The sequence below is a fragment of the Trematomus bernacchii genome, unplaced genomic scaffold (assembly GCF_902827165.1).
Source record: "Trematomus bernacchii unplaced genomic scaffold, fTreBer1.1, whole genome shotgun sequence".
NCBI lineage: Eukaryota > Metazoa > Chordata > Actinopteri > Perciformes > Nototheniidae > Trematomus > Trematomus bernacchii.
In genome coordinates, this window is record NW_022987705.1 from 1,165,935 (window position 1) to 1,176,990 (window position 11,056).

Sequence of the window (11,056 nt, forward strand, 5' to 3'; positions counted from 1 at the left end):
AACGACATGAATCAAAGATGTGTTGCTGTATTTTAGTGGTAAAAAAATGCATTCATCATCATAATTATTCTATATATATAATTTACACAGTGCCTGTAAACCGGAGGAGAACGCTGGCATTTCTCCTCCTACTTGAAAGACTACGGAGGGATAGGGTCTGCAAAATGTGTGTGTGTGTATATATATATATATATGCTATATATGCTCTGAACGTTCCACTTCCTGCCTGCCCGACATTACCTTACGGCTGCGTCGTGTCAAAAATAGGATTCATCCTAATTTTAGAGGAGCCCTGCGCCGAGACGCTTCTGGGACGCTTCTGAGCCGTAACGCGCCGCGTGTGGTGGAATAACACCCATTGACTAGAGTGGCTGCGATAGCCGTGAGCACCGCGGCGCAGCCGTAACGCGCCCGTAACGCGCCGCAGACGGACCCGGTGGAATCTAGGGGTCAGCTCTCTGCCTTTAGCTATCCTCTTTTTGTTTTATGTTTGTCAGAATGTCTCTGCTCTGCTCGTCTACGATCGCCAAGCTCTCCTCCACCTCAGACCCTCACTGGAGTTTATATTGCTGCCCAAACCTACATCTGGCAACCATAAATCGTCCCCCCCCCCTCTACTGTCGGATATTCCCACCTACCTGCGCCGGTTGCCCTGCATCCTGCCTCGCCGAAAGCGCTTTAGACGACGGGGAAAGCGTGGTGGTGCACTGGTCCATCAAAAAGCATACCTGACGGCTTCTTCTGGGACTTATCCACGCCTCGGATGTCATGGCCCTCCCGCTGCACGCCATGTGAGGGATCGGTGGATTCGCCATGTCTTTCCGGAGCTGCGGCCTCTGCTGGGCCCGCTGGCAGCTCCTCCTGCCCGACTGACTGCTCCCGGCCCGCGCGGCGTTCAACACGCACATCTTCGTCAGCTGAGACGCACTCCACCTTCGGCAAGCCCGGAGCGAAAACTTTGCATGGCTTTGCTAAATGCTAGGTCGATAGCAAACAAAACGTTCCTGCTAAATACCTTCTTCACCTCTCGTGAACTGGATTTTATGTTTCTGACGGAGACCTGGGTCCACGCTGGCGAGTATACACCGCTCTCAGAACTTCTTCCTCCTGACTGTACATTCTTCAGCTCCCCCCGTACCACCGGCCATGGTGGGGGCATAGCATCAGTGTTTAGAGCTAGCCTCCAATGCCGATTGCTTCACCCTGTAACTAGCTACGCTAGCTTTGAGTTGCAGCTTTTTGAACTGAAGCCGGCCTCGCCTATACTCTGCGCAGTCGTGTATCGTCCGCCAAAGTGCAATACGGATTTCATAAATGACTTTTCTGACTTTCTGTCCGGGATCATGGTGAAATATGATCGTGTTTTGATCTCCGGAGACTTCAATGTCCATGTGTGTTGCGAGTCCAAACCTCTGGTTAGGGACTTTTTAAATCTCCTTGATTCTTTTGGTCTCGTTCAGTCCGTGGCTGGCCCAACACACGAAAAAGGACACACTTTGGACTTAGTATTATCGTTTGGACTGTTTGTATCTGTGGATGAAATATGTGCAGCAACGCATATCTCAGACCATTTACCGGTTCTGTTTACAACCTCGATCCCTTCCGCAGGAGTCAAATCACGTGCCCCTGCGCGTCGTCTGCGTTCAATTAACCCCTTGACTGCCTCACAGTTCTCTGATGTTTTTAATGCTTCCCTGATCTGTAAATTAGATGTGAACTGTGCTTTTAATGCTGATGAGCTTATCTCCATGTTTGACTCGACATGTACCCTAATACTGGATTCTGTTGCTCCTTTTACGCTTAGACGCACCAAAGTTCTCTCAGAGCCGTGGCTCAATGACTGTACTCGTGCTCTCAGACGCGCTTGCAGGCGTGCAGAGAGAAAATGGAAAAAGGATAAACTCCATGTCTCCCTAGAAATCCTTCGTGCTTGCCTTTCCGACTACCAGACGGCAGTCAAAGCAGCCAAAACAGAGCACATTTCTCTGTTCATCTCCAAAAACAGCCATAAACCTCAAGTTCTTTTTAATGTCCTCAACTCTATCATTAATCCCTGTGATGTTTCTTCTATTGTCCCATCGACTACTCTCTGTGATAAGTTTCTTACATTTTGTATTGAAAAAGTATCTGCTCTTAGGCTAGCCCACACTAGTGCTACCCCAGATCCTGCTCCTTTTCTGTGCCCTGCAGTCCTCAACCATTTTGAGCCTGTATCCCTCTCTTCTCTCTCGGATGTAGTCAAGCACCTGCGGCCGACAAACTGCACCTCAGACAGCATTCCCTCTCGCCTTCTCAGAGATGTTTTCGAATCAGTTGGAGCAAGTATTTTATTACTTATAAACACCTCTATAGCTCAGGATGTGTCCCAGCTGCCTTCAAACATGCCGTGGTCAAGCCACTACTTAAAAAGAAAAATCTCGACACTTCCATTCTCGCAAATTTTAGGCCCATCTCCCAGCTACCTTTTTTATCTAAAGCCCTGGAGCGAGTAGTCTATACCCAGCTGCAGTCTTTCTTAACCACGCATGGAATCCATGAAAAGTTTCAGTCTGGCTTCAAACCCATGCACATCTGAAACAGCCCTTTTAAGAGTTTTTAATTATCTGCTCCTAGCCGCCGACTCAGGTAGCCCAGCTGTCCTGGTGCTGTTAGACCTGACAGCGGCCTTTGACACTGTGGACCATAGCATCCTGTTGTCACGGCTTGAACAGTCCGCTGGCATCACAGGCTCTGCCCTTGCATGGTTCAGGTCTTATCTGACAGACCGTAGCTTCTCAGTACAGCTAGGTGCCTTCTCCTCTGCCAAAGCCCCTCTTACTGTACCTGTGGGGTTCCCCAAGGCTCTATTCTGGGCCCCATCCTCTTTTTACTGTACATACTGCCCCTAGGGTCAATTCTCACAAAACACAATATTCCCTTCCACTGCTACGCCAACCATGTACAGATCTATCTGCCTCTCAAAGCAAATGTCAAACACTCACTACAGCAGTTGATGGACTGCTTAACAGAGATCAAATCCTGGCTGAGCAAAAACGTTCTCAACCTCAACGAGAGCAAGACTGAGGTCATCTTCTTTGGACCCCAACCTCCAGCCTCTCCGGTTCATATTCTGGGCACTCTCAATAAAAACATCCTCCCCTCTGTCATGAACCTTGGAGTGACCTTCACTAGCACTTTTAAATTCGACAAGCAGGTCAGCACCGTAGTCAAATCCTGCTTTTTTAAAATAAGACTATTGGCCAAAACCAAGTCGTATTTATCTTTTAAAGACTTAGAAAGGGTTATTAACGCCTTTGTTACCTCAAGACTGGATTACTGCAACGCTCTGTATGTGCGTATGGACCAGGCCTCTATTAAACGCCTGCAGCTAGTCCAAAACGCAGCTGCACGTTTGCTGACTGGCCACAAAAAGCGTGACCACATCACCCCAATTCTGGCCTCACTGCACTGGCTTCCAATTCGGTTCCGAATTGATTTTTATTTATTTTTAAAGCACTAAATGGGCTGGCTCCGGCCTATATAGCTGAACTTCTCCATCGCTACACCTCAGCCAGAGCTTTAAGGTCTGCTGATCAGCTGCTGCTGGTAGTGCCCAAGACCAGGCTCAAAACCCGAGGGCACCGAGCCTTCGCAGCAGCTGGCCCCAGGCTCTGGAACACTCTGCCCCTCCATGTGAGGTCGGCCCAGACCCTATACTAGGGGTTTTTAAATCTACACTAAAGACACACTTCTTCTCTCTGGCCTTCTAGTCAGAGCGGAGCACGACTCCTGACTTTTCCCTGTGTTTTTGATATATCTGTTGTAATTTATTGTCTTTTATTGTGATTGTAGTAATGTGTTTTTATTACATGTACATAGGCCTGTCGCGATAATCGATAAATTGACTTATCGTACGATAAATAAAAATGGACTCGATAACTTTTCTGAGCTCGATAAATTGCCGTTTACATAAGGATGTGACCAGCATTTTAGCCAGGAGCGCTGTGGCTGACAGGCGCGCTGTGGCTGCCGGCCACACGCGCTGTGAGGGGCGGGGCTGACACACAGCCAGGTCAGGACACTCCGCGTGCACGTTGTTGGAGCAGAACACCTCTGCTACGCGCCGTTCGTTGGATGAGGCTGGATCTCTATTAAATTAAGAAAGGAATTGAAAACACCGGAATCAAAGTTATAACAAATTATCTGAGTTTACTTCTGGTAGGAAACCAAACACATATACAAGTTATACAGAGTACTCGAGTACTCCGGGCTTCAGGTTTGTGATGCGGTTTACAGGTAGACAGACCAGCCTTCAGGAAACGAGAAGTACAGACTTCAGGTTTGGGATGCGGTTTACACGTCTCTAGACCAGCCTTCAGCAAACCAGAAGCATTTTTACACTCAAAAACATCAGTATTCATATCTATTTTTGGGGCGGAGATGCGTCGACTCTTCCTTCCCATTTTCCTCCCAAGCGAATCAGAGTTCCGTGAGGAGGAGCTGTGTAAGCTGATCACCTCCCCCAAGTGTCCTGATTGGCTGGATTCACTTCTGGTCGAGTTCAATAGTTCTTCACCAGAATTTGAAATTCCAAAGTCCCCTAAGGTCAAAAGTCAACCTCTATCTTCGATTCGAATCTTAACTCTATTCCTTTCCCATGAGTTCTTCACATAAACCATCCCTTTTCAGACATTTAAACTTTTCTTCACCTATTTAACGATGTGTCTTTAACGACTTAAAAAACAACATCTGTTCTTAGGGGTGATAAGGAGCGATGTAATGTTGTCTTTAACGACCTTAATGACGACATCTGGTTTTTAGGGGTGAAACAGGCAAGGTTGGTGTGTGAAACACAGAATCTCTGGGTCAGTGAGTTTAAAAGTGAGAATAACATTCCTATTCTAAGTGATTATCAAAACCCGTTTGTGATTACCTAAAACAGTTCAAACAATACATGTTCACTAAAATACAATTCAAAATAATACATGTTTACTTCAATACAGTGTAGAATCATATCTTTTTACTTCAATCCCCCTTTTGATCTCACCTCACGAGATCAACATATAGCATTAGAAACATTACCACTGTCAATTTTTTCTTACTGTGTCTGTCCCAACATTTATATAAACCCATCAGAAGTTGGGATATAGAGCACTTTAAACCTTTAGGAACAGTCCACAACAACAACTTATTATGACAGTGGAGGGAGAATAAAATATGTCTAAAAAGCAAAGTCCTTGTCAGCTGAGTCATCTTTACTCTTCCCTCAATGGTGGAACTGATGAGTCTAACACACAATGAGCGGATACAAGGCACACAACAACAACCACATGTCACTAAAATGGCAATAAAAGTAGCCACAGAAATTAGAAAAGACATTATTAAACTTTTCCCTCTTTTGGTAACACATAGTTCTGTAGAATAAAAAATACAAATCCCTTAAATTACTGTATGGGATATAAAAATAAAGTTGAAAGTTCCTCCAAAAAATGGATTGTTCAGACAAAGTTCCACACCGGCTATATCAACCTGTTTCAGCGGGAAATGGAGTTCCCTGTGCCGTCTTGGTTTGCCATGTCTTCGTCCCCCCAGCCCGCTGACGGCGGCTTCTGGGGTGCCTGCTAGAGAGATGTGGCCTGATTGTCTTCCGCCCGCCCGCTGATGGCGGCCTCCGGGTCGATGCTGGAGAGATGTCCCGATCCTCCTCCTCCGGCCCGCTGATGGCGGCTTCCGGGTCGACTGCTGGAGAGATGTCCTGATCCTCCTCCTCCGGTCTGCTGATGGCGGCTTCCGGGTCGACTGCTGGAGAGATGTCCTGATCCTCCTCCTCCGGTCTGCTGATGGCGCCTCCTGGGTCGACTGCCTTGACGAGAGCCAGATCTGTTCTGATGTCGTCTAGGGTCCTCGCGACGAGGGCCAACTCTGTCCTGATGTCGTCTAGGGTCCTCGCAGGTGTTTTTCCCGACCGCACACTGGCTCCAGTGTAGAGATGGCAAATCCGGATCATTTTACGGACTCAGGGTCTTCTGAGTCAGTCATTGAAGAGATCCGGATCATACGAGTCATTTGAGTCATATGAGTCAGCATGACCAAGACCGTAGAAATCCTATCGGTGAAACCGAAAAGTTGTTGCATTTCACGAGCATATTATTATTCCATATATTTTGAATATATATATATATATAATATCTGCATGTATATTTTCTATTTCGACATGTATATTTTATATTTTATATTTTATTTTATTTTAATTTCTATTCTTGTATATTTTGTAGTTTTGTTTTATTGTAAAATGCCTTATGCTGCTGCAACAACAACAATTTCCCAATTTGGGATCAATAAAGTACTATCTATCTATCTATTAAACTGACGTTATATTAACCTCCGCTACACAGTGTATTTTGCTTTAATAAAAAATGTTGATCACAAAAAAAAGGGTTATTTTGCGATTTGGCAAATCTGAGTCTGCTGTTGACTCGTGCATGAGGACGAGTCTGCTGGATCTCTGGATCTGCTGCTATATACGGCTCCGAGTCCGCACGAGTCTGCTCTGCTGTGTGTTGCACACACAGTGAGTCAGGATTTGCGAATCCGAGTCTGCTGTGGACTCGTGCATGACGGACGAGTCTGCTGGATCTCTGGATCTGCTGCTATATGGTTACGGCTCCGAGTCCGCACGAGTCTGATCCGCTGTGTGTTGCAGCGAGTCAGGATTTGCGAATCTGCGAATCCGAGTCTGCTGTGTGGACTCGTGCATGACGACGAGTCTGCTGGATCTCTGGATCTGCTGCTATACGGTTACGGCTCCGAGTCCGCACGAGTCTGATCCGCTGTGTGTTGCAGCGAGTCAGGATTTGCGAATCTGCGAATCTGCGAGTCTGCTGTTGGAGCCGTCGGCTCCTCTGAGTCACCACGAGTCTGCAGGAACTTTCACTGATCCGCGTCCCCTCCCCTGAGCCAAACGATCACTTCTGGCAGCTATCCTGTGACTGTATACTTGCTAAAGGGTAGGTAGATGGACTTGGGGTACGTTGTAATGTGATTTTATATGTTATAAAGAGAGTAGCGAGTGACGCAATTTATAGTTTTAATTTGCACGTCACACCAAGTGTGGGACTCAAGGACTCGGGTTAATGGAGAGGGGAGACTCGTCATGACCAGCTCATTTCTAGGATCCGGGTTAATGATCCGGATGAATCAGGACTCGCCCATCTCTACTCCAGTGGTACCAGTTGTCTCCCTTTCCATCTAGGCGGACGGCATGGGAGGTCCCTTCCAACCAGACGTAATCTGCTGTGTTGGCCTTGTGTTTCTCGGGTCCCCCTTTTGGCGTCAGCAACCTGTGTGGAGAGGTCTCATACCAAGCCCTTAAGTTGCTGGAAATATGGTTTTGAAATCATCTCTTCTACTTCTTTAGTGTTTATTGGCGGCACCAACTAGACTGGAGTGTGGACAAGAGACTATGCAGAAAATAATAAACAAAAAATAAGAATAAAAAATAAAAAATAAAAAATAAAAAATAAAAAATAAAAATAAAAAATAGAACAAAAATAAAAATAAAACAAAAAATAACCAAAGCTAGATTATTTTAAATGTATCAATTTCTCTTAAAAGCAACAAACAAAACAAAACAAAAAATACCAAAACTAGTATTTTAAATTGATACATTTCTCCTAAAAACGTAATAATCTCACATACATATTGTCTGATGTATATCCTATCCTTTTCCCCCTTTTTCTGAAATAGAACGCCGTTAACGGTGTTCTTATTTTCAGAAATATCGAGCCTTATACATCAGTTATTTAATATCAGCTATATATTTATTATTACTATTACTTATATATCAGGCATTAAATGTCAGCCTTCTTCCATGATTGACCTCGTTTATATTATCTGACTTATGTTGATACGTGTTCGTTTGTATTTATTTAATATACTGGGCAATTATTGCTTTAATTCTAAATATTCAATACGTAATTTTTCAGAATGTTGTAGCACTCCCTGTTTTCTTAACAACTGGAGCTATGGCTATATTTGAAATCTGACTTGGTTAAGAGATGATTTGTTTATTGGTGAGAGGAACACTCTTCCCCTTGTGATGGGGTGGGGGTGGGTAGTTTGGGAGAGTTCCTTACAATCTCCAGATCTTCCTCTCTGTTGAGGCCATAAAACCTTTTAATGGGCTCTGTGGTCTGTTCAGATTTAGATTTTCTTCCTCTCCAGAGGTCATGCCTGTCTTTGACCCTGTGTGCTGCTGTGAGTCTGCAGCACCTCAGGAGCAGAGAAAGGGGGAGATCTCTTCCCAAAAGTGTAAGCTCCCTCATGAGCAACATAGCACCACATTTAACTCTCCCTGACTTGTTTGTAAAGCGTTCTTTAAGGCCTGAATTGAGTCTTCTGTTGTGTAACGGAAAATCCCATTTCCAAAAGGGGTCAGTTTAATAGTCCTTATCATATTATCGCTCTGTGCTTGCATGCTAGGACCTATTCTCTATGTCTTCTGCAATTCTTTACCCACAGTTCTTTTTACTGGATTTTTCTCTCAAGTATTACACAGATTTGACTTAAAAAAATCACACAGAGTTTTTCATATATTCACACAGTACAGTCAGGCAAATTTTTATTGTGCGATGTTTATTTCAACAGATAGCGTGACTTCCAGAAGCAAGCTTCTACAATCCCCTCACGGCGATTGCGGCTTCAGGCAAGGAGTTAAAACTCAGTCAACAAAATCTCTTTATCGTCACGTTTAATGAGCCTGATTAACCCCACAACAGTTTTGTGATGAGATTCGGTCGTTCCAAATAATTAGTTGGAGGTCGCGTCTCTCTCCTCCTCTATCACCCACCATATAACAATTACAGACATTTTATACATTTAAAGCACCACGAAAGGTAACCGCATTAATCAATCTTATCATGATCTGCGGGGAATTTAACCCTTCTGTTTTTTACACCCTCGTAGCCTTTAATTGACGCACTGCAAGCTAACCGCATTAATCAATGTTATTTTGACTTGCGGGGAATTTACCCCATACATCTTTTACAGCGTTGCAGCGTTCGTTTTTAGTGGGTCATAGGACGGGACTGAACTACCCGCCTCTTATGAGCACTTTTGTGCCTTAGGTAAGGACTGAACTACCCGACTCTAAGCACTATTAATCTAATTTAACTAGAATATGTATTGTATTTCCCACCGTGACTAAGAACACTGAGAATGCTGCTGACAACTCTAAATTTTTTAGTATAATCAATCACAGATTTTTGATAGTCAAAACAGGTGTCTGCTCACCTTTTGTATATTGCCATGGTCTTAGTTGTCACCAGTATCTCTGTGTCCTCCCCCTGGACTGGATTCTGTCCCCTGGCTATCGGTGTCCCTTTCTAGAGATAAGCACTCCACGTCGGGAAAGTCACCACTTGTTGGAGCAGAACACCTCTGCTACGCGCCGTTCGTTGGATGAGGCTGGATCTCTATTAAATTAAGAAAGGAATTGAAAACACCGGAATCAAAAGTTATAACAAATTATCTGAGTTTACTTCTGGTAGGAAACCAAACACATATACAAGTTATACAGAGTACTCGAGTACTCCGGGCTTCAGGTTTGTGATGCGATGCAGATAAAGGTGTCGGGACCCGCCAACTCGTCAAACGAGATGAAAGTGACTTCAAGTTTGTGATGCGATGCGGACACAGATATCGGGACCTGCCAACTCACCAAACCAAAAAGCATTTTTACACTCAAAAACATCAGTATTCATATCTATTTTTGGGGCGGAGATGTGTCGACTCTTCCTTCCCATTTTCCTCCCAAGCGAATCAGAGTTCCGTGAGGAGGAGCTGTGTAAGCTGATCACCTCCCCCAAGTGTCCTGATTGGCTGGATTCACTTCTGGTCGAGTTCAATAGTTCTTCACCAGAATTTGAAATTCCAAAGTCCCCTAAGGTCAAAAGTCAACCTCTATCTTCGATTCGAATCTTAACTCTATTCCTTTCCCATGAGTTCTTCACATAAACCATCCCTTTTCAGACATTTAAACTTTTCTTCACTTATTTAACGATGTGTCTTTAACGACTTAAAAACAACATCTGTTCTTAGGGGTGATAAGGAGCGATGTAATGTTGTCTTTAACGACCTTAATGACGACATCTGGTTTTTAGGGGTGAAACAGGCAAGGTTGGTGTGTGAAACACAGAATCTCTGGGTCAGTGAGTTTAAAAGTGAGAATAACATTCCTATTCTAAGTGATTATCAAAACCCGTTTGTGATTACCTAAAACAGTTCAAACAATACATGTTCACTAAAATACAATTCAAAATAATACATGTTTACTTCAATACAGTGTAGAATCATATCTTTTTACTTCAACGTGCAGCAGCGTAGCAGGCAAATTAATAATATAGCGACAAGCGGGAGACAACGTGTGACTTACTCGCGGGGAATTTAAAGTTAAATGGAATTGGTTACAAAACCTAACTACACATCTCGATTCTCCGGTGTGGCAGTATTTTGGATTCAAGCCAAATCAACGAGGCGAACCTACGGACTTGAATGAGCCGGGCGGTGTGTCGCATTTGTTTAAAAAAGGTAGCGACAAAAGCAGGCAATATATGGGCATAGATATGTCTCATAATTATTTGTGTGAACATAACAATTATTTGTGTGTAAATATGTGATTTGGAAATGTAAAACACAATCCACAAATGCATTTAAAAGATTTGCAAACTCAAAAATAAATTTGCAAATGTAAAACGGATCTGCAAATACGCTAAATATGTTCACAAATAAAAAAAAGATCTGTGAATATCTCTTTAACATTTACAACTTTCGATCAGGCATTTGTGAATACATTTTGTATTTGTCAACCAAAAATGCGCTTGTGGATCTCAACTCTCTGCTCGTGAATCTCACATTTCTGCTTGTGGATCGTCTTTTTACACACACGGAATTTTGAGACAAACTTTCCTCTGGTCTCAGCTAAAATCTACTCGTGTAACTCGGTTATTTTCGGAAACCACGTGATGGCCTGCTGATGACGACATTTCCGCATGATTTCAAAGTAAGAGCATGATGGTTT